This window comes from Dendropsophus ebraccatus, chromosome 9 (assembly GCF_027789765.1).
Source record: "Dendropsophus ebraccatus isolate aDenEbr1 chromosome 9, aDenEbr1.pat, whole genome shotgun sequence".
NCBI classification, from domain to species: Eukaryota; Metazoa; Chordata; class Amphibia; order Anura; family Hylidae; genus Dendropsophus; species Dendropsophus ebraccatus.
In genome coordinates, this window is record NC_091462.1 from 80,833,865 (window position 1) to 80,858,726 (window position 24,862).

A 24,862-nucleotide genomic window follows, 5' to 3' on the forward strand; every position below is an offset into this window, starting at 1 on the left:
GATAATTAGACAGTTTAACACAAATCAAAGGAAGAAGTAAGCAAGTTAAGATAAATAAGAATAACGGGCTAGCTTTATTTCTATATATTGTTACATTCAGATATTGTTCACAAATTTCCTACCAACATTGTTACTGATGTTTGCACAAATAAGCTGCACTAGTAGGTTGCTTTGCCTTCACCCTTCTATGTAGTTCATTTCAAGCTCAGTGGTGCTTAGGCCTGGAGACTGTGCAGGCAATTCCATACTTTGATGCCTACCAGCCTCTGGTCTTTTTAGGTAGTGCTGATGTAACTTAGAATTATGTTTTGGATCCTTTTCTTGTGGTAAAATGAATCCCTAACCAACTACATGTACAGTACACCAGAGGGTATTGCATGGCACATCAAAATGCTGTGGTCGCCCTTTTCGTCCAGTGGTGCCAATCACCCTGAGCAAGTTGCACACACCGGATCTGGCAAAAAAGCCTCAGATCATCACTTCCTCGTCCATGTTATTTCCACCCACTGAGGAACCATCCTTTCACCTACTTGATGGTGTATAAAAAAAAACCTGCATGATGTACCAAAGATGTAAAATTTTGATTTATCAGTCCATAAGATCTTTTTCCAATCTTCGTCCCCGTTCCCACTGAGCAAAACTAGCGGAATTCCACGGCGGAATTGTCAGCCGCGGAATGCCGTTAGCCTCCCGTTAATAATGGGATTCTATGGGAGGTGCGCGCTCCTGCCCTGTCCGCGCTGAAGAATGAACATGTTCATTCTTCAGCGCGGACAGGGCAGGAGCGCTCGCCTCCCATAGACTCCCATTATGAGCAGGAGGCTAACGGCATTCCGCGGCGGACAATTCCGCCACAGAATTCCGCTAGTTTTGCTCAGTGGGAATGGGGCCTTCCTTAGTACCTGGATGGGCTGCTTGGCCTAGGCAAGTCTTTTTATGTTGCATTCTTAGCAGTGGCTTACTTACTCATATTCGGCCTAAAACAAAAAATATTGAAATGAAAAGTTATTTATTTCAAAGCTGCACTTGAAGTTTTTGTGATGTGAGACGCCATTTGGGCAAACTATTGACTCTCCAAAACTTTTCTTTTGATTTTGTATTGGCCTTTTGGCCTCCCAGACCTCTTCCTGTCAGAGTTTCATTCAGCTTCCAAGTGCTTTTCAATTCTATAGAGAACTGTACTAATAGACCTACACCTCTAAGTGTTATAATTGTCTGTGTCTTTGGTAAATAGCTTTTTCTTCCTGGTATGATAGTGATGTTTTTTGTCCTGAAGAGCAAAACCATCTAAATAGTGCCCAAAAAGGTGGTATAATGTTGCCTGTTCCAACGCTGGTTTTATAGCAGAGATGGGGTTCCTTCAGCCCTCCATCAGTTGCAAAACTACTCCTGGGCAGTCAAAGCTATAGCTTTGTTTTATAGAATCAGAGAGCTTTAGAGTATTCCCCAAAATTTGAGACACCTGTAGGAATAGTAAGTGGCCAATTTCAAACCATAATTTGCTTTCTGCACTGCAGAATGACTGTCCTTTGCTTAGGTCAAGTGCTGTGAAATCTGTTGATGCGCTATACATATTATTATTATTATTATTATTATTATTAGTTAAATTCTGAATTCAGTGTTATGTATTACATTAACTAGAAAAATGTAGGGAATTTTAAAATTTTTTGGTGTGTATGTTCCTGACCCACCTTCAATGCAACAATGTCAAGTGGCTGTAAAATGGTTCTGACTCTGGACCTTAGATTCGGTAATGCAATGGAATTCTCTGTGCAAGTGGTATATTTATCTACCAACAGATGAGATCTACATGTATAGTCAGTAAGAGCCATATGAGATTTTGGGTGGTGTAATCATTGCTAGGCATATTAGCCATGTTCAGTCTCTTGTTTTAGATTTTAAAGGGACACTCTGGAGACAACCCTTTTCATTCCTTGGCATTACTATTGTGAGACGAGACATCTGCCTGCTTCCCTCTCTTCCTTTATAAGATGCCAGTTCTCATCCAGTTCACAGTCCAGTGTGATTCGCCGATTCTGTGTAAACTTGAAGTCCCTTTCTTTATTCAACTTTATAAGATGGTCAACATGAGTTATATAGATCAGTGCTTCTCAATTCCAGTCCTTGGGCCTCACCAACAGGTCATGTTTTGAGTTTTTTGCTTAGTATTTCACAGGTGATATAATTATAATTAGTCCACCAGGTATTATCACAGGTGACCTTTGTATGGGATATCCTCAAAACATGACCTGTTGGTGAGACCTGAGGACTGGAATTGAGAAGCACTGATATAGATAAAGTGACTTCCTGTCCGCAAAGCAATCACTGTATAATTCAGCTAGTCATATTGGAATTCAGCAGGGATCGGAATTGGCATCTTATGGATAAACTAGGTCATTCAGTCATTCATTTGCTGCCTTATATATTCCACTCCATGTCAGGTGTTATGTCATGTGTTAATATTATCACTTCACCTTTCAGTTGTTTTAATGTTATGATCAATTTATTGCATATAGTACAGATCTGTAACTTTTTACAAGCAAAATTAAATTAAACTGTCACAAAATTACATTATACAGATAGTAGTGTAGTGTCCTAGAGCTGGTGTGCCACTAATTCCTAGTACAACCTGTTGTCAGGTATTTTAAATGTGTTCCTATGCTCTGCACTGAAAGTTTGCCCTTTACTTTTCTATCACTAGGTCTCTCACTGTTTCTATGTATCTTGCACAGCTAATGGTATTAGAAGTGTTAACTATGCACTTATTTCTGTTCACTGTTTCACCAATCAAAGAGCTGGGTACCACATAGCTCTACAACCTCAGGGTATCACACACTCAGGTTTAGTTTGTTCCATAAGCTTTCCCATCAATGGGAGACATGCAGTGTCCCAGAACAGGCTGTCTGTTTCTCACTTTAAGTTTACTTTTATTACTATAGCCATGCCTGTCCTGGAAACTATATGCACTGCAACTGTTTACTGTGTAGTCCCTATTACTATCAGGTTCATGTGTATCTTGTGTGCATAACTATGTGCAGTGGTATGCAAAGGCTGGTGATCACGTGACCGTGCCCCCTAACCATGATTCCTCCAATGGCCATCTAGCCTTGGCCAGGGGTACCATGTGACTTCCCTTTGCTGTTCAGTTCCGGCCCCTCCTCCCAAGCAAGGAGGTCGTGTGTGTGTGTCCCTCTTCACTTTCAGAAGAGTGGACTTGGTGCTTTGCTGTAACAGTTCCTGGCTGTCCGCCTGCTCAAGTGTCTGGAGTATCCTCTCATCTGGGTTTAGTTCCTGCTCTCTATCTCCTCATCAACTCAAGATATTCACCGCAAGTACTCTAATAAACCCAGCATCTCTATTCCTCTATCACTACTACTCCCATCATCCGGCACACTTCACCTCAGCCTATGCAGCCCCACCTTTGCTCTGTCTGTTTAAACCTGCTATATACCCGGTTGCATCCGGAAGAGACTGTTGCTACCAGTTACCTCAGTTACAATAAACTTGTAACCACCGCTGTTACTGAACCCTGGCATTGGTGTCCCTTATCTGGTGCCCCGACTAGGTACAGCGAAGAATCGCATGCCCAGTATCCTGCATAGAACCGCAGACCGGACTACAGCTGTGCCACCCTCGTGCCAGTACCGTGACAACTCTATACCCTGCAGCTGCCCCGCTTCCTGCCTGCTAGTAACACCTGCACTGTGGAGGGGCCCTCACGGGTCAGGGCATCGCAGACAAGTCTTGTCCACTCCTTTAATGCTTCATTAAGGTCCTTAGGTGGGAGAGGGGAGAGATTCAGTTTTCCGTGAGAAAGAATATAAAAAAAATTGTTCCTGCAGATGTTTGTTCCAGGGCCTGGCCTCGAGCCAGGTCCCATGTAGGGGGCTCTAAGCCCAGTTGGTCAAGCCCGGGGCTCATGCTGAAAGAACTGGTAGATCTCTGACACAGAATGATATGCTGTATAATTAAATAGTGTCCTGTACCATTTGCCCACACGTTCTATGCAGAACTGGCATATAGCAAAATATACACTGAATGGCCACTTTATTGGAGCCCCCCCTTCCCCATCTAGTAGTGTGAAAACTTGTTTGACCTTAAGGAATGGAGAAATTCTTCATGGCATATATATCACTAGGTGTTGAAATTGTTCTGGCCCACGTAGACAGGATAACTTTTTGTAATTTCCACACATTATATAGAGGTGCCAATATCATCAAAACAACTCATTCTTTATCCCGAAGATGCACCATAGGACAAAATGTGGGGACTGTGAAAGTACAACCTTTGTGTCCTGCTGTGAGTGTCCTTCTGCCGTAGGGTAAAGCACTGGCCACAATTCTTAGGGAAGCCCCACTGTCCAAACATCCATCCAAAGGTATCTGAGGACCCAATAAAACATTCTTACCAATCATGCCACCAACGTAAACTGCTGCACCTGAGAGGAAAGTTTCATCAATTTATGTTGCTTATGCCAATATATTCCCTATATATTCCCCGTTCATCAGGATAATACCCCAGCCTTACTACAAAAATTGTTCATGGATGGTTTGAGGAACATGAAGTTGACCTCCAAATACCCCAGAAATTGACCCTTACCAAGCTGGAAAAAAGTCTGATCCATGGACACCGCACCCCATGACTTACAGGACTTAAAGGACCTTGCTGCCAGATACCACAGATCACCAGAAGTCTTGAGGAGTCCATGCCTTAATAGGTCAAAGCTGTTTCGGTGGCACAAGGAGGACATAAGACAGGTGTATGTATTCATGGTATATATATATACTGTACATTATCAAATATTCATGTGCTTGCATTTAGTATGGATAATTCTGTAAGAAAATGATGGATTCATTTTGCACTGATGGATGAATATTAACAAAAGGGAGAAAAATTATCTTTATTACAGTTCAGCAATGACTTTGTGAGTTACTGTCTAGTGCAAGTACCTTCAATAAAGTAATTAGACCATAAAAATAACACTGTACCAGTTAATGTATCTCGAGGAATATGTTTCCCTCCAGCAAACTTGCAATTTTTAGCTTTGAGTGTTACAGGCCCTGACATTCAGTTTTAACACCTTCATGTCTGGCATAGAATTCTGTGTACACACGGACTAATGAGCACTCCAGCATTTAGTGAAAATGTATGAAAAAAAAATATTATTTAGTGGTATTCAGTCATTTTGCGTCCTTACTGTAAATACGTGTCACAAATATTCTAGATTATTGATGATGTTCTAAACCACATCTCTCCTATGCTCTTATTACATTACAATATAAGAAAATGAGGGTTCCAGAGCCACAGCACCAGCCATGTGATGAAGAATTGTTGGGTGGTTGTATAACTCTATTTGGATACTATAAGTTACTGCTCATTTTTTTTTTTTACTGCCCTAAAATACATTTCTAATACTTGTATACACTGAAGTGAATGTGCAGTGCCGAGGGTTAACATTTCTGCACATCCTCTGTATGAGGATAGAGTAACTTGTGCAATGTCCCAGAACAGTTGTGCCATTGCTGTTCTGTTATATGTAGTACGGTACAGAGGTATTTGTTATTTAAGTGTTCTGTAGATTGTAAAGGTGTATTCTGCACTCCCACCAGTAGATGTCTCACTATATCTTATGTACTGTATGGCATATACAGTAGGAGATTCTTTACAAAGGGTTAACGGTTTCTTTGATTCAAAGTAGAAAAGAGGAATTGGATCCTGGCACCTCAGACGTGGAAGTAAAACTTAACTTTTAATAAATATACATTAAAACATCGTATCCAAAAAACATTTTTTGGATACCATGTTTTAATGTATATTTATTAAAAGTTAAGTTTTACTTCCACGTCTGAGGTGCCAGGATCCACTTCCTCTTTTCTACTTTGACTCCTATGTGATCACTGCCTGGCCAGCACCGGACTCCAGTGCACTCTCCACCCTATAAGTTACTGCACAAAAAGGAAAACGCCTAGGTGAGCTGAATCTCTTTACTTATATTTTGTGTTTCTTTGATAGACTGTTTGTTTTATCCAATCATAGGTTGTAAGCTGAGACCAACCCCTGTCAAGGGTACCTCATGCAAAACCCTACTCCAGCTCCCAGCCTTATTTTGTGGAGGCCTTATTTTGTGTCACAGGGTGTGTTTCCTTCAATCACAGAGCTCACTAAGTAGTGAGGTAAAACCAGCAAGCTAGCCACTAGAACGTAGGCTAGCCAGCTTCCAGAAAGTGAGATAGCTAGTTATTACATGTAAATAGTACCAGATCCAGCCATGTCTGGCTAGGAAACACTTAGTAAGGCTACGATGAGATAGGGGACACCTATTCAACACTGAGGGGCTATCTGTTTGTTGTCTTTAAAACCCTGCCAGAAGGGTGCAGGAAGTAGTCAGCAGTCAGATAAGTGCAGATATAGCAAAGAACTCTTCTGCAAGTGCTAGCATTCCTAAGGGGTCTCCCCAATGGCTAGCTTACCCAGAAGTGGGGCCTGTGTTCCTGAGCTTGTGTCACTCAGTCCCCACAGACAACAGAAGGCAGAAGGTCATACTCATGGATGCAGGTACTGTTATCATCACCACACAAACAAGGTGGTCAGAGCCTCTCTAGTTAAGAACCAAAGGGTCTGGATAGGTCCCCTTCCCTCAAATACAGTAGCTCACTGTCGCTAAAGCCAAGACTTTATCCACCAGCAAGAAGCTGTGAAGTATACCCAAGTCTATCTCCAAAGTATATCTAAATGAAATGATACATATGACTGCTTCCAATGGTTTTCAGCACTTTGTTAATCTATATATGTTTTCTACCTCTAACTTTTTAATAAGCTGTTATCCAAACTTTTTTTTTCAGATGCTCCTATCATTATACTTTTGCTTACATTACATTGCGTACAATGAAAGTAATTGTGATAGGGAGATCCAGCCTGTATGAATGGTAATACTTTAATTTCAAAAGGTCTTTTTGTGCTTATTCCATTTTGAAGGTTAAACCTTCAGCAATTTTACTGTAGGTTGTAATTGTCCTAGATTCAAAGAATCGCAGATATGAACAGGCTGCAGGGTAAACGACTACAACATTATTAAGACACATGCTGATTTAGGAAGAAAATGCATAAGACCCCTGATCCCCAGTCCCAGTGAGAAAAACCAAGAGGTCTACACCCTTTTATAAATTCAACCAATACAAAGACAGGGGTCACCTTTATTTTTTTTAGCTGGTTACAGAGAGAAAGAGAGAGAGACAAATAGAAGAAAGGGATAAGAGGATTCTGCTAGAAGTCATGTCATGGGTTTATGCTTTCAGAAACATAGAGACAACCAGTTTAGGGAATACAAAACCTCACTGGTACATCTACTCTATATCTAATAATAAATGTGTGTGCCTTAATACCTATATTCACTGCAGAAACCTATTCTCGGTTTAGGTCCAGGGTTCTGTGCCCATTTATTTATTCTCTTTTTTTTTCATATTGATGATTTAATAAAGTTAGAACAAAGAGAAACATGGGGTCACCAGAACAGAGCCCGATGTAGAAATACAAGGAAATACTAACGTGAGAGATGTAACATATAGATGATACATTCTGAGGTTACATTCAAAAGAAAGATAACTTCCTTGTCAGGTACAAAGGGAAGTATATGAAAAATATATATAATAGCAGACATCAGTAAGCAAAAGTTGTGTTATAATAGTAGATATGAGAAAATATCATAAATAAAAGACAGTATCAAGGGTCTGAAAGGGGCCGTTTTTTATTAGTCAAATCTCCACAGCCGCCACAAGATCCTTTAGGATGAGAAACCCAGTGTTAAATTTCCTCCAAATGGTATATTTGGTAAATTTTGGTTATCCAATATTGTATATTGGTTATTTATGTGGAAAGCCAAAGTTTAGGGATTGCATCTTGCTACAGTATGGAGGTGTTAAAACAAGGAAGAAATAGAGTAGAGAGAGAGTCAGGGTCCATTTACACAGAAAAATTATGTGACAGATTATCTGCCAAAGATTTGAAGCCAAAGCCAGGAATGGATTTGAAAAGAGGAGAAATCTCATTCTTACCTTTATGACCTGATCTCTGTTTAAAGTCCGTTCCTGGCTTTGGCTTCAAATCTTTGGCAGATAATCTGTCAGATAATCTTTCTGTGTAAATTGACCCTAAGGCTAGATAAGGGGAAGGGGTGACTAGTGGTAGGACTACAAATAACATATGCTGCTCTTTCTCTCACATTGTGAACATCTCATTGTCTAAATTACCAACCACCTCTCTGCTCTAAAAGCGGTGGTCTGGCTGGTGGATACATACCTTGGGACAAAGATTCTAGGAATGCAGAGGAACTGAGAATGGATAGTCCTATATACCCACCCATAAACTGTGTAATAAAACTTACCAGTAGTTAAAGCCTTTTTGATTTACTACTGAGCTGGAAATACTCTGTATAGAGGATGGTGTTAGAATTCTGGCTTCTTCTGGCAGTTTTGTGCATAAAGTTTAATTACTGAGCTCAATATACAAACAGTACTAAATTTGTTCCTGAGCTCCCTCTAGTGGTGCCCGCACAATCATAGTAATGCTCTGTGATGAAACAGCCCATTTCTCTGTTGCAAAGTCACCCCTACGTTAGGCAAAGACCAGGTCATTTTACCCTAAATACTGGGCAGCTTTGTTTATTTGCTTTTAAAACCTACACTTTTTTTGGTTTTTCAAATTATTTCTCTTTTATGCTGTAATACTTGGGTTTTAGGTCTATGCCATTTATTTTGTGTTCTGTGTGTTTTTTTTCCCTTTGGTGTTATCAGAAAAACATTTTTGTGTTTGTAAAGAGAAATTTAAAGGCTGTCACAAGTTCCAGTAAGTACAAAAATAGAATCAGTCAATCCATTAAAGGCTTGATCAATCCAACACTTTATCACAAAACCATAGTGTAAGTATGAGCATAATGTAACCATTGCATAGCGCGGCTGTTTAATTCCAAAAACAATCAGAGTTTATGATTAAAGGAAATCAAACATATTAAGCAGTCATTTAAAGGTTTTTTTCTAGACTGATTAAGTATCCTGAGGATAGGTCATCAGTAACTGGTAGGGTGCCAACTACCAGCACCCCCGCCGATCAGCTGTTAAATTTCAAAGTGGGGTGCTACAAGGGTCAGTATTGGAGGGGTAACTATTACTAGTGGGGTAACACAGAGGCCAGTTTTAGAGGGATTACTGTTACTGGTGGGGTGCGACAAAGGGCAGTATAGGAGGGATCACTGTTACAAGGGGTCAGTTTTGGGCCCTATTCTTTTTAATATATATTAATGATTTATTACAAAGTCAAGCGTAATTCTTTTTCAGATTATTAAACTAAATGAGAGAACCTAACACAGCTTACGTTTGGATCTGGATTGGTTGGTAGACTTGATCAAACAGCTGAAAAAGCTAGGTTCTATCGAACTCGCGCCTAGCTGGACCTTCCGAATTTGATTCCTGATGCCTTCCCGGTCCGTGCGGAAGGAGGAGACATCCCGGGACCACCTGGAATTCCGGGAATCAGCCTAGGTAATAGGCTGTATCCCGGAATTCCAGGCGGTCCCCGGGCTGTCACCTCCTTCCGCACGGACCCGGAAGGCATCAGCAATTAATTGCGGAAAGTCCGGCTAGGTTTGAGTTTGATCGAACCTAGCTTTTTCCACTGTTCGATCAAGTCTATTGGTTGGAGACCTGAGCTGAGACGTGGTAGATGAGGTTTAACACTAATAAACATACAATACAGCTGTACATATAGGGAGGAAAAATCTTTGCTGGGTGTTAGGACTCGGGCCATGCGTTCAGCTTGGCGTCCATAGCAGCCAGACTGTTTCTTAGGTTTTGCTCTGCTCTGCTATTCCTGGTAGTAGCAGTTGCCAGTTTCACTCCCTGGCTTATCAACATAGGTGTAGCGAGTTCATTGATTGTTGAATGACAGCTGACTCACCACTCAGCTGTTGGTATCTGGGCAGGACCTGGTGCCTCAGCCCCAATCACGCCTGGGGGCTGGAACTCCAGGCTCCATAAGTATCCTCACTTGTGTCATGTACCTTGCCTGCGTTTCTTGACCTAGCAATCTTCCCGGCATTGTGTATTCGGTTATCTGACATTTGGCTTTTGGACTTGACTATTCTTCTGGACTACATTTTGTACTGCGCTGCCCTCCTGTTGCTGACTTGGGCCTCTGATCTTTCTCTATTGTGTTGTGTTTGTCTTGTGTGTTGTTTTGTGTTCACACTATATGGGTAGGGACTGTTGACAAATTGTCCGCTGTCACTAGGACTGCTGTGACAAGTAGTCAGGGACAGCGGGGCGGGTGCCAGTGTTAGGACTGCACCTGTCCTTTGTCTTGTTGGTCCTATATATCCTGACACTGGGATTACATACTAAATAGGAAAAACTGGGCTGAACTGGATGGATATATCACATATCCAGACCAGTTTGGCATCTGCAGGCCTTGACCAGCCTACAAGTACAGTAGTTATTTCTCATAGTCACCTATTAATAATAGTTGCCCCAGTTCAAAATTTCTGGTTAACAGCATTTTTATATAAAGGTTCCAACAGGGATCATGGCCTATTGCATCACCTGTTTGTTTCCATAGATTCATCATTTGATAAATTTAATTTAGCGTGAAGAAAATACTGAAAGTTTTGAATAATTGAACATACTGCACTTACAATGTACAAGTAGCTGGTAATGCAAACCTGTCTGACACCAGCAAGTACTGTACAGCTACTTGCGACACAACACTGTGCACCTTTTCCCTGAATTGTCTTTTTCCTGCCTAGTCCTGTGGTACCAGATATTATACACAGTAGATATAATACTTGACCCGGGGTTCTCAGAGAGAACTTATCTATGAGTTAATCAAACCAAAAACCTTCCATCTAGGAATTCTGACGGTAGCTTTGGCTGTCAGCCACATTTTTTTCTTATTGTTAGCACAGATCGTTTTGGATTTGGATTAACCTCAGTGGAGCTGAATAAAAGAAATAGGGAAATCCAGAACTAAAGTGTCTCTCCACAAAAAATCCTTTTCTTTTTTTTTATTCATACAAATAAAATCAGTCCACAATGTAAATAGGGCCTAGCAATTTACTCGTTTTAGAAATAACACCTCAGACATAGCATTTAGTAACTATATTAAAAGAGAAGTCCAGCATTTGCTAAAAGTCGGCAGCCTGCAGGGGGAGGGGGGAAATTGATTTCAAGTAACAACTTACCTCTATTTGGACCTGCGGTGAGCAGCGAGAACAGCCGCGGGACCCCTGGCACAGGGAGAGGTAAGTGCGTACTTGAAATCTATTTCCCCCTCTCCCTTCAGGCTGCCGGCTTTTAGCAAACGCTGGACTTCTTCTTTAAAAACAATGGGCCAGATGAACTTATGTGTCTGCCCCTGTACACTGTCCAAAAAGAAAAGTCTTTTCTCCACATTTGTTATGTGCTTTAGACACTTTAGAGACATTTTTCCACCACTCGGGGTCATAGCTAAGATTAGAGATGAGCGGACCGTCGGACTTTTGGTCTGACAGCATCGGCGCTCTCTCATCATGCCTTTGATCCCGGCCACATACTTGCGCTCCCGTGAATATGCAGCCAGGATATTCCAGGGAATTCAACAGGGATTCCCTGGAATATCCTGGCCGCATATTCCCGTGAGCGCAAGTATGCGGCCGGGATCAAAGGCATGATGAGAGAGCGAACTGCTTTCGGACCAAAAGTCCGAGCAGTTTGCTCATCTCTAGCTAAGATCCATGGGGAATCATGGCAAAAACCTGTCCTGGTCCCTCCCCCATGCACATACTGTTGGCAAATGCTAGGAAAAGGGGTGCTGTCTTATGGCACCGCTGATTTCACGGGGGGGGGGGGAGGTGTTAAGCCTGTCAATTCTCAGCTGAGTCAGTGGCGGATTAAATGTGCCCTGGGCTGTCAACTCATAATAATCTTCTAACACAACACCAGCATGGGTTTATGTGGGATCGGTTTGATCAGCCTTTATGAGGAGGTCAGTTATAGGTTGGATCTGGGGGAGGCCGTTGTGTATCTGAACTTTTCAAATTTATTTGTGCCGCATCAAAGGTTGGTTTATAAAATGAGGATGCTGGGACTATGGGAAAACATATGTAAATGGTTAAGTAACTGGCTGAGTGATAGGGAACAGAGGGTGGTCACTGATGGGTCACAGTTACTAGTGGGGTACCGCAGGTAGGGCCGATTCTGGGGTTTCTGCCGCCTGAGGCAAACCTCAGGCGGCCGCCCCGAGTGATGTCCGGCATCCCCCCCGCAGCCAGCCGCTCACCTGTCCCACGCCGCAGCCGGCCCGCGCTCTCCGCTGTCTCCACATCCCGTCAGGTCCCGCGATGTCACCCTGCAGCTGTCACGGACCTCCAGGCTGTGGTGAGTGAGTGGGGTGATCGGGTCGCGCAGGGCGGCCCCGTGCGACCCGATCACCCCAGCGCGTCCCCCACCGACCCCGGGCACTCACCACAGCCTGGAGGTCCGTGACAGCTGCAGGGTGACATCGCGGGACCTGAAGGGATGTGGAGAGCGCAGGCGACGGGACAGGTGAGCGGCCGGTGTCATTTTTGTTAAGTGATACTTAACAAAAATGACAGCAGGGGGGACATAATGCCGCCCCCTGCCGGACCGCAAAATCTGCCGCCTGAGGCAGAAGGCTCATTCCGCCTCATGGCAGAAGCGGGCCTGACCGCAGGGGTCTGTAATGGGTCCACCTCTTTTTAATGTGTTTATTAATAACCTTGTAAAGGGGCTATAGAGTAGAATTTCTCTATTTGCAAATGACACTAAACTGGTTAAAGTAATCCCCATAGAGGAGCATAATATAATATTACAAAGGGATTTGGAGAAGCTGGAGGCTTGAGCAGAGAAATGGCAAAAAAAGTTTAATGTAGATAAATGTAAAGTTATGTACTTGGGCCATAGAAATAATAAGTACAGTTATGTGCTAAATAATAAAATGCTGGGTAAAACTGCTTCTGAAAAGGACCTTGAGGTACTAGTGGACAGGGAACTCAACTCTAGTGATCAGTTCCAGGCAGCAGATGCCAATGTTATATCAATAGAGACATACACTCACCGGCCACTTTATTAGGTACACCTGTCCAACTGCACGTTACCACTTAATTTCTAATCAGCCAATCACATGGCGGCAACTCAGTGCATTTAGGCATGTAGACATGGTCAAGACAATCTCCTGCAGTTCAAACCGAGCATCAGTATGGGAAAGAAAGGTGATTTGAGTGCCTTTGAACGTGGCATGGTTGTTGGTGCCAGAAGGGCTGGTCTGAGTATTTCAGAAACTGCTGATCTACTGGGATTTTCACGCACAACCATCTCTAGGGTTTACAGAGAATGGTCCGAAAAAGAAAAAACATCCAGTGAGAGGCAGTTCTGTGGGCGGAAATGCCTTGTTGATGCCAGAGGTCAGAGGAGAATGGGCAGACTGGTTCGAGCTGATAGAAAGGCAACAGTGACTCAAATAGCCAACCGTTACAACCAAGGTAGGCAGAAGAGCACCTCTGAACGCACAGTACGTCGAACTTTGAGGCAGATGGGCTACAGCAGCAGAAGACCACACCGGGTGCCACTCCTTTCAGCTAAGAACAGGAAACTGAGGCTACAATTTGCACAAGCTCATCGAAATTGGACAGTAGAAGATTGGAAAAACGTTGCCTGGTCTGATGAGTCTCGATTTCTGCTGCGACTTTCGGATGGTAGGGTCAGAATTTGGCGTCAACAACATGAAAGCATGGATCCATCCTGCCTTGTATCAACGGTTCAGGCTGGTGGTGGTGGTGTCATAGTGTGGGGAATATTTTCTTGGCACTCTTTGGGCCCCTTGGTACCAATTGAGCATCGTTGCAACGCCACAGCCTACCTGAGTATTGTTGCTGACCATGTCCATCCCTTTATGACCACAATATACCCAACATCTGATGGCTACTTTCAGCAGAATAATGCGCCATGTCATAAAGCTAGAATCATCTCAGACTGGTTTCTTGAACATGACAATGAGTTCACTGTACTCAAATGGCCTCCACAGTCACCAGATCTCAATCCAATAGAGCATCTTAGGGATGTGGTGAAACGGGAGATTCGCATCATGGATGTGCAGCCGACAAATCTGCGGCAACTGTGTGATGCCATCATGTCAATATGGACCAAAATCTCTGAGGAATGCTTCCAGCACCTTGTTGTATCTTTGCCACGAAGAATTGAGGCAGTTCTGAAGGCAAAAGGGGGTCCAACCTGTTACTAGCATGGTGTACCTAATAAAGTGGCCGGTGAGTGTAGAGGCTAAAGATGAGAACATAGTTTTGCCTCTTTATAAATCACTGGTCAGACCACATATGGAATACTGTGTACAGTTCTGGACACCAGTATGTAAGAAGGACACAGTTGAACTAGAGTGGGTGCAGAGGAAGGCGACAAAGGTCATAAAGGGAATGGGTGGTTTACAGGACCAAGACAAATTATCAAGCTTGGGGTTATTTAGTTTAGAAAAAAAATGTCTTATTGGAAATCTGATCACAATGTACAAATATATGAATGGGCAGAACAGAGATCTTTCTGGGACAATTATTTTTAACAACACATTGCTCAGAATAATTGGCCAATGTTTCTGTAAGATCTTTATATCCTTGGCTCTGCAGTCATATTCTGTAAATAAATTAAAGCCATATTTATTATGACTAATAACTATTTACTAGTCGTTTTATTTTTATAATTTGGGCCACTTTGTTTTTCTGTAATACTTTTGTTACTGTTAATTTGCATAATGTTTAAAATATTAATAGTATTTTATTTTTATTATTTAAAGCTTGCTTTAGTATTTTTTCAGGGTATCCTTTATAGTGAAAATGTTCATGTAAATTGTCAGCCTAAGTGATAAAATCACTGTTTAGTGTGTGTTCACATTTAATGGATTTAAGTCAGAGTACTAATACTATTAGACTGTATGTGTATAAACTCTAAATCTAGAATTTTTATGTTAGTATCCCCATAGTTTAATGTGAAAAAGAGACCCCAACTGTTTTTATTTAAGGTTTCGACAAAAATAAAAAACATTCTACTTTATAAGAAGCACATAATCAGAGAACATCAGGACTGCGCAATGTATTGCGATTCAATGCCTTTTGGTACTTGCTCATCTCTACTCAGTTATGATATAACAATGGCGGCACAAAGCCAATATGAAATCTTTGTAATATCACTTCAGGGAGAACATTATGTATAACTGAGCCTGGCACTTCTATATAAGGAACTTAGCTGGACTGGCAAGTAATTTTATTCTGGCAAGCATCTGGCCACCTATACAGTCTTTTATATTTATAGCTACAGTGTGCGTTCTAAAGCCTATCAGTATTTAGCTTCCAGATGGACAAAGTTGGAGGCCACTGATTGTACATCAGTGCTTAAAGGGAACTGTCACCATAAAAATGCTACTTAAGTTATCAGCATCATGTTATAGAGAAGGAAGAACTGAGCAGATTGATATATAACTTTGTGGGAAAAGAGTCGGTATAACTTGTAACTTATTGATTGAAATCTCTGATGTTTCCATGCTAAAGAGTCCAGTCTATAGAGTGAAACCGCCCACTGGACTCCTTATCTCAGAATGAGCAGGGATTTCAATCAACATGTAACAAGTTATACTGAATCTTTTCCTACAAAGTTATATATCAATCTGCTCAGTTCTTCCTGCTCTATAACATGATGGCGATAGATTAGATAGCATTGCCTTGGTGACAGGTTCCCTTTAAGCTGATTTTGCATGAAAAGTGAAGAACTGTGTTTTTTCAATGTGTCATGCTGGACTGCACGGCCCATGTCCTCTCCATCACCGATGTAAGCACCAGTTCCTCCCCTAAGTGCATTTCTTGAAGCAGAATATAAATGTATAGTTTCTATATATTGTATATTGATTTTTTTCATGAATTATTAATGAATTTATGCAGCGTATTATGGTTTTCCAGCATTTTACTGTAAACTCTTACAAGCACACAGCAGTGTTATGAGGACAAGCGGGGAATGGCACGTCCACAGCTCCTATAATCACTTCTCCTATGCTAATCCTACAATCAGAGCAGCATCCTGAAGTGGCAAAGCCAGTGATTGCCATGTCAAGATCTGTATCATTCTTCAGAGAGCAAAATGTAAGTCTGTCTGAAGGGGATAGACACATAATAAAGTTCAAGAACCTGAATCAGTAGGATAGTTATTGTCAAATGCTTTATACTGTAGAGGCGCTTCAAGTAAGCAAGGAAGGTGCAAATGAGATTTGGGCCTTTCTCTAGGTTGTATTACCCAGCTAAATGTCAGCGGCTTCATACTGTGGGACCATTTGTGGCTCGGTGGGGGAGAGAGGAAAGCTTCCCTCTGACTCGGCTTTGATCATAGGCTAATTACTTTAATGTTCTCCATGAACTATCACTTTGCTGCTCTCCTACCGAAAGAATTAAAAGCCTTCCCCCAGCAGACATTACACATCTGATAGCAGAGCCTCAAAATGTTACAAAGGAAGACAGTAAGCTTAGCAGATGTTTCATAAAAGCACATTTTATCAATGGGGTATTGAAGGGGGTTTTGTTACAGATAATTCCCCATTGACCTGAGAAGAAAAACGTTTTTCAGAAGTGTGTTTTCTACAAAGTATTCATCAAACCATTAAAGAGTTTGAAAGAAAAGGGACCAGCAAATGATAATAAAATAACAACAACAACAACAACACAGTACCTGTTCAGTCCCACTTAGCACACATGTACTCTGTTGTGTTATTTATCGGGTGTCATTAATGATGTACAGCCAATCAATGGCCTCCGTAGTCATGTGTTGTACTTACTGGCCTCAACCTTATTAGTCCAGATGCCAATACCCTCACATTCCTTGCCTGAGAATTTTTCGATTAGTTGGTTCCTTGCACTTTTTTGATGTGTCATGCTTTTTCAAGGACATAAAATATTAGTATTATTCATGAATAAACTGCTTCAATTAAAGGGACTTTTGGATTTTTTCCCCCCAATTAATGTTTTATTGGATTCTAAAAGAGAGAACAATTCCATGTAGAAAGTACAGACAGAATAAAGGCAAAGCAAAAACAGAATACACATGGATATGAGAGGCCTCATTTAGAGGGTGAGACTGACAGATGTAGTAGCCCAAAAGGGCCATGTTTGACAGTAACCATCTAAAATAATATTGTGATTAAAAAGAATCAGGTAACAGTGACCAAGAATTATCTGTGCCATACATTTACATAATAATACTATGGCAAGAACATAGTGCAATCAATACAGGACAGACAGAGGGCCAAGGAAAGAAAGGAGCGAAAGAAAAGAAAAAGGACAAGTAGGAACAAGGAGAGACGGAGGTCGCTTCGAGGCTGCGGATTCAATGAGAATAAAAGAGGGCAAAAATATTCCTGCTTAAGAAAAGGACGATTGAGCTGGTGGTAACCTGCAAGAGGGAAGCAAGAGTGGTAGACGTGAGGGGCGAACAAAGAGGCATTTGAATTTTAATGCAGTGGGTTAAACTACTTGACTATGCTTTTAATAGTTTAAATGAGTACTAACAATCTGAAGTTTCCTTATCCTTTTCTTTAGAAACCTGTAAAGTCTCCATGACCCCTATAAGCCCTTCCCAGTACCTATAATTTCCCTTTAATGACACTCTTTATCAGTGGCCCCAGAGGCCCCTAATAAGCACAGTGGTGGAGCCGCAGAGGCCTGTAGCCGTGCCGTCCCCATCCGCCCCCCAGCCTCTCAGACTTGATTGAAGCCCTGAGTGCTGCTCTTTCTATAAAGTGCAGAATAAAATATCAGAGGACAATCCACGTCAGGGTTACAAATGATTTACGTCATGTAGTAGTTTTAACCATTTCCATTCCCTTTCTCCCTTTGATCTATCATATTATGAGAAACACACCTACTCCCATGATAATCTTCCATCCTCAAAAAGGCGGTGGGACTTTGTAAAAGAATTACTGTATGTGTCATTTTCATCCATGAAGATCATAACACAAGATGTCCGTCACGACACAATAGCAGGAACGCTTGATATAAACATAAAAATAAATATTATAGGGTGCCATAATAAAACAAACACAAGCGTGTGAGATGAATATCGCTTAAGAAATGAGGATGAGAGAGCAAATAAATATGATCAGGCCATTGGCATAAGGATAACTCAATAAAAGATGTAATGGGGCTGAACGCCAGCGCTTCATTATGTAATTAACGTTTGCATATTTTCGTAAAGGTTAATAACTGATCTGTGTGTAAGTGTTAAAAAACAGCTCCAGGTAGAATTCATATGAGCAGAGCTTTACGGGAATCCTCCAGGCATGATTGAACGCTGTTAAAGTGGAAGCTGTAATTGAAATTTTATTAGCCCGAACACATATATTAAATGCCTTTTACATCCGATTTCTGCCGCATTAGCTGCCGATAGGAATAAATGGTAAATGCAGGGAGTGGCAAACCTGAAGAGCACTGCAAGGTAGAAGAGCTATTTAACCTTTCTTAAGAGGTTCACATGAAAGGATTATATATATTTTGCAATTGAGGATTGAATGTCATCATTGACAGATTATTTTAAGTCAGGGCAATAAGATTTTTGGGGTACATTGTATCTTAAAGATTTTAAAGGGGAACTATAAGCAGGTGTCATACCATCTGGTATTGCAGTTAATGATCACTGAAAACCGACTATTTAAATTGGGGCCTCTCTACTCCCCCTCTAACAGATGAGGAGATTGGGCATGTGGAGTCTTAGCACTGAGACCCTGACTGATCAGCTTTTTCAATTACTGTATGATATAAAAAAAATTCACAACACTTTAAAGGGCTACGCTGTTAAAATCTTTTAAATTAACTGGTGCCAGAAAGTTATATAGATTTATAATTTACTTCTATTCAAAAATCTCAAGTCTTCCAGTACTTATCAGTTGCTGTATGTCCTGCAGAAAGTGGTGTATACTTTCCAGTCTGACACAGTGCTCTCTGCTGCCACCTTTGTCTATGACAGGAACTGTCCAGAGCAGGAGAAGTCTTCTATGGGGATTTGCTACAGTCCTGGACAGCTCCCGACATGGACAGAGGTGGCAGCAGAGAGCACTATGTCAGCCTGGAAAGAAAACTCCACTTTCTGCAAGACATACAGCAGCGAATAAGTACTGGCTTATTTAACACACATTACAAAGTTATATAACTTTGTAATGTGGTTAAATACCCGGTCTGGCCCTCTTCCCCCACTTTCCGACCCCCGACCCCCCACCCCGGAAGTTAAAGAATGTATACATTACCTATTACGGTCGTCACGGTCCTCTTCTCTGGTGTCGGGTGACGTCAGAGCTGGGGGCGGTCCGGGTCTTCTTCCTCCTCGGCGTCTTCATTGAGAGTGAATGGGAGAGAAAAGGCTGCTGGTGCACATGCGCACCAGCAGCCTTTTCATTGGCTGGAGCGCATCACATGGCTTCCAGCTTGCTCAGCCCTGATTGGCTGAGCTTGCTGGAAGCCATGTGATGCGCTCCAGCCAATGAAAAGGCTGCTGGTGCGCAAGCGCACTGGCAGCCTTTTCTCTCTCATGGACCCGGAAGCAAGAGACATCGCTGGACGGCGGAGGCAGGTGACGGTGAGGCGGACGGCGGGCGAATGGAGTGGCGATCGTCACCGGAGGGATGGTGAGTATGGTGTCTGTGTGTGTCTGTGTTTTTTTTTTTGGGGGGGGGGGTCCCGCCGGAGTTGTCCTTTACGTATATTTTGGGTCATTTTTCAGCTCAGTTTAAAATGACGTTCGTTATTTTGAGGCTAAAATAACGAACGTTATTTAGCATTCTGGCCTCCCCTTAGTGCAACGACTGGTGTTTGTACATTATTCTAGTTTGGGGTTACTAATTGGCCTTTGGGTGTGGCTTAATTGAAAAGTCCATTGAATTTAATAGTAAAGACAGAGAAAGAACCGTGGAAAAAAGGAAAACTGTGTGTGAACAACTAATAAAAACGTCCGAAAATAATGATCATGTTCATTATTTTGATGTCCACGGCAAAAACATCCGCTATTCAATACACTGTGTGTGTATTGGACGTCTGTCTTCCCATTGACTTCAATGCATTGCCATTGCAGTCTTTTAAATCGCGGCAAAAACGGCCGTTATTTTAAATATGAAAATTGGCCGCCTTTTCATTAATTTTGACGTTGTGTGCACATAGCCAAAGGGTTACTATATGATATACAAATGGAAGTTATTTTCCCTCTCAAAACACTAAGGTCTGAATTACTATATATATACTGATGAGAAAGACGGAAAAGTAAACTAGGAATATGGCTGGTGCAGCATAAAACTTCATGCCTGCAGGTTGTTCCTATTCAGCAGTGCTGGAGAATGGATTGTACCAGGATACATTAGTTAGCACATTTCCTGGTCACTGGGTCTCAGGTTATTGGGTCTCTAATATTCCTGTGGTCCCTTAGAGCACAGAATAATACAAGTCCAGCACATATGCTGAGGACATTGTTTTACACAGCAGTAAAGTCAGCAGGACAGTTTGTTAACATAGATCATGTGATTTGACTTTGTTCAATGCCAATTTCTAAGAATACTACATGGTAAAGGCTGCTTGGGATTATGTTGCTTTAAAATCCCATTGCTGCTCATTTATTTCTGCAGGGTAGAAAATATTTTATTCTGAGCAAAACATTGTTTCGTCTTTCTCTAAGTTGGAAAAACAATGTTAAGTATAAGGCACTCTAGGCATAGACGCTGTTCACACTACACTAATGTGTACCTCTAGAAAGCCTATACACCTAGTACACTCCTATATACATAACTGCAAAGCAGAAGTAGAGCCAGGGGTGATTCTAGCCTCTCTGCTGCCCGAGGCGAACTATAGAATGACGCCCCCCCCCCCCCCCCCGTCAATCCGCCCACATTATAATCCACTACTGCCCCCCCCCCCCCCACTGCTGTCCCCAATAAACATAATGTTTGGTCCCTTGCTGCACAGAGGATGTCAGGAGAGGAGGGGGCTGACTTTATAGGAGAGGTCCCAGCAGCACAGAGGATGTCAGGAGAGGAGGGGGCTAATCCTATAGGAGAGGTCCCAGCAGCACAGAGGATGTCAGGAGATGAGGGTGCTAATCCTATAGGAGAGGTCCCAGCAGCACAGAGGATGTCAGGAGAGGAGGGGGCTAATCCTATAGGAGAGGTCCCAGCAGCACAGAGGATGTCAGGAGAGGAGGGTGCTAATCCTATAGGAGAGGTCCCAGCAGCACAGAGGATGTCAGGAGAGGAGGGGGCTAATCCTATAGGAGAGGTCCCAGCAGCACAGAGGATGTCAGGAGAGGAGGGGGCTAATCCTATAGGAGAGGTCCCAGCAGCACAGAGGATGTCAGGAGAGGAGGGGGCTAATCCTATAGGAGAGGTCCCAGCAGCACAGAGGATGTCAGGAGAGGAGGGTGCTAATCCTATAGGAGAGGTCCCAGCAGCACAGAGGATGTCAGGAGAGGAGGGTGCTAATCCTATAGGAGAGGTCCCAGCAGCACAGAGGATGTCAGGAGATGAGGGTGCTAATCCTATAGGAGAGGTCCCAGCAGCACAGAGGATGTCAGGAGAGGAGGGTGCTAATCCTATAGGAGAGGTCCCAGCAGCACAGAGGATGTCAGGAGAGGAGGGTGCTAATCCTATAGGAGAAGTCCCAGCAGCACAGAGGATGTCAGGAGAGGAGGGTGCTGATCTTTTAGGAGAGGTCACAGCAGCACAGAGGATGTCAGGAGAGGAGGGTGCTGATCTTTTAGGAGATGGTCCCCCTCTTCCCCCCTCCCTTATAGATGGTCCCCCTCTCCCCCCTCCCTTATAGATGGCCCCCCCCTTATAGATGGTCCCCCTCTTTCCCCCCTCCCTTATAGATGGTCCCCCTCTTTCCCCCCTCCCTTATAGATGGTCCCCTTCCCCCCCCCCCTCCCTTATAGATGGTCCCCCTCTTCCCCCCTCCCTTATAGATGGTCCCCCTCTCCCCCCTCCCTTATAGATGGTCCCTCCCTTATAGATGGTCCCCCTCTTTCCCCCCTCCCTTATAGATGGTCCCCCCCCCCCCCCCTGCACAGCAGATAAAACAAAAAACAGCACACAACTCACCTGCCCTCCGTTCCCCCGTCGAGCCTCTCTGGTCTGGTCCCGGCTGATGTGCGGCTGCCCGGGGTGTCCCGTCCTGTCCCCGGCAGCGCGCGCATCACAGAGCTCCCCGTGCGCCTGTGCCTGTGACTTCCGGCGCACGGGGAGCTCTCTGATGCGCGCGCTGCCGGGGACAGGACGGGACACCCCGGGCAGCCGCACATCAGCCGGGGGACTAAGGCTGCATTCCCACGTTCCGTGATCCTGACGGATCACGGACGTGGAATGCATGTACTGGAGCCCCCCCGCCCCCGGGCAGTATCTGTAATGAGATGCTGTGAGCGGGGGGACTGTATTCATAAGCGCCGCGCTGTAGTAACAGCACCGCGCGGCTGATTCATTACAGGGCGGCGCTTCTGAATACAGTCTCTGCCGCTCACAGCATCTCATTACAGATACTGCCGGGGGGCGGGGGGGCTCCGGTACATGGTACAGTCAGTGGCGGATTATAATGTGGGCGGCCGCCCGAACCGCCCATATTATAATCTGCCACTGAATGCCGCCCCCACGAAGACAGCTGGTGGCGCCGCCTGAGGCAGACGATTCAAGTCGCCTCATGATTGCGGCGCCCCTGAGTAGAGCAGTACAAACCATACATCACAATCCATTGTTATTCAGCTGACCTTTTACAAATGAAAATTAGGAAGCTGCCAATAGCACCTATCCCACTTTTCCTTTGCAGTAGTATTGCATCATCTATGCCATAGTGTGACAAAAGTCACTGTATACTCTAAAAGAACATATACATCAGCATACAGTAGCTCTGAGACTTCAAGAGAAATGACTGAAAAACCACTTCTACCACATACTAGTATGGGACCAACAGAGATACCATTCTGCTGTGTGTCAGTTCTATTTACAATGAGCACTCAGAGACCTCCCTTATTGTAGAGCCTGTGGTTCCTTATAGTAGGACCCCAGCATGCCGCACTTTTCATTCTTGCTGATAAGCTAGAAAACTAAGCGGAAACCTGTTCTGTCTGGGATGATAAGGCGGAGGATGCATTGCATTAAACTATAGACAAGACTAAAGATGACATTGACATAAAGTGTGTAAAAAAGAAAATAGAAACAAATTAGAAAAAAAAAAATCTTTCAGTATGTGGCTCATCACCGCCCGCAAGGCCAGATTAAAGGGAGGGCACCCGGGGCACATGCCCCGGGGCCTCCACTACTTAAGGGCCCCCACCAGCCCGAACCCTAGCAGAACAGTGCTGCTTACTTAGGATATCAGGCCATGTAATAGGGCCCTAAGACAGTGGGCAACAGCGCACACAAAGTGCTGTGTTCTCACATTTCATTATTAACACAAACACAATGTGGGAATACACTCTGATATTTAGTCCCCGCACCTGTCTCTACGGCCTGGCATCTTCACCTGCGCTGCAGCCTCTAGTGACCACATGCATTACAGAGGAGGATGCTGAGCCATAAAGCCAGGAGCGAGAAGGGGTCTGTGCTAAGTCACCTACACTAAGCAGCCATCTGTATAGATCGCAGTATAGTTTTTTTTTTTCTTTTTTTTTTTGGGGGGGGGGGGGGATTGTTGCCCGGGGCCTCCACCAACCTTAATCCGGCCCTGACCGCCCGTGTCATAGACTCCAGCCTATGCACGGGCGGATTCTGCCGTTCATCTAAAGAATGAGTCCGCGAGCGGTTGCGAGCTGCGGAATTCGAGGTGTGTTTTCCGTCGCAATTCCGTAGTGTGCATGTACCCTAAGGCTGGGTTCACACTACGTATATTTCAGTCAGTATTTTGGTCCTCATATTGCAACCAAAACCAGGAGTGGATTAAAAACACATAAAGGATCTGTTCACACAATGTAGAAGTTGAGTGGATGGCCGCCATATAATGGCAAATATTTGCTGTTATTTTAAAACAACGGCTGTTATATTGAAATAATGGCAGTTATTTACTGTTATATGGCGGCCATCCACTCAATTTCACCATTGTGTGGATCCTTGTGTGGACCACTTGGCTGGGTCCTTCCCGGAGGGATATCTGGCTAGTCCTGTGTTTTGAGACTCTTCAATGAGGCTCCACGGACTCCTCTTTTGCACACCATTGTGTGGACATAGCCTTTCTGTGTTTTTAATCCACTCCTGGTTTTGGTTGCAATATGAGGACCACAATACTGACTGAAATATACGTAGTGTGAACCCAGCCTTAATGTGTAAAAAAATAAATAAAAATAAATTAGGCATTCCCTAATAGGAAATAGATTTCCCCAGGATATATCAACTACTAGGACCCCTGCCAGCCCATGAAGCACCATTTTCAGGGAACATTTTTTAGGGAGCTTAATGTAGTAAACCAACACTGGGGCCCCTTCATTTTTAGGATTGGTGGGGATTGCAGCATTTGGACCTTATAGATCAAAACTTTCTGGGATGGGAAATCCTGTTAAATATTTTTAAAGGGGTTATTTAGGATTTAAAAAGCTTCCTGAGCTCCTGAATTGCTGCAAGCTGGAATGCCTCCTTTCTCATCCCTCCCTGCTTGATTGACACCTGGAAGCTGAGTCCCTAGCAGGGTCAGGTATAGGAGGGGGAGGGAGGAGTTGGTACAGCTTGCTACCCTTCATGAGCTCAGGAAAGTCTCTTTGACTCTTCGTATAATATAATCAAACCATTTTATATGTATATTTTTTTTAAAAATTTTTTTTTA